The sequence below is a fragment of the Octopus bimaculoides genome, chromosome 3, assembly GCF_001194135.2.
Source record: "Octopus bimaculoides isolate UCB-OBI-ISO-001 chromosome 3, ASM119413v2, whole genome shotgun sequence".
Lineage (NCBI taxonomy): Eukaryota > Metazoa > Mollusca > Cephalopoda > Octopoda > Octopodidae > Octopus > Octopus bimaculoides.
In genome coordinates, this window is record NC_068983.1 from 94,707,102 (window position 1) to 94,707,512 (window position 411).

At 29.2% G+C, this 411-nt stretch overlaps 1 protein-coding gene across 1 annotated transcript in view; it reads left to right on the forward strand.

Annotated features, from left to right (window-relative positions):
• Positions 1–411, forward strand: part of LOC106873979 (synaptogyrin-2) — a 35,469-nt gene that overhangs the window by 144 nt on the left and 34,914 nt on the right. The window lies entirely within an intron of this gene.

Genomic DNA, 411 nt, shown 5'->3' on the forward strand with positions numbered 1-411 from the left:
CACACACACACACACACACACCTTCAAATATTAGGGAACTTTACTTACTAGAAGTAGTGGCCAAACCCACTTGAAATCCAATCTTAACCTTAAAAAAAGAATAACCATAGATGTGTTTGATCAGGCTTGCCTGTAGAGTTAGCATTATAATTTTTGCTTGCTTTAATTTGCAGCTTTATATGTTTATATTTTCAAACTAAATTGTTACTTGTGAAAAATGATCAAATTATTAACTTTATCATCTGTGTATTTATTTAACCTTCATTTCATACTAAAGACAAGGACATTTTTTCACTTATCTTTTCCCTTAGGCTTGGATTAAACCCTAATATTTCCTTCACAACTCAAGTATTTTAGTGTTTATTGAAATACTTATTCAATGATATAAGTATTTCAACACTTAAACTTGAA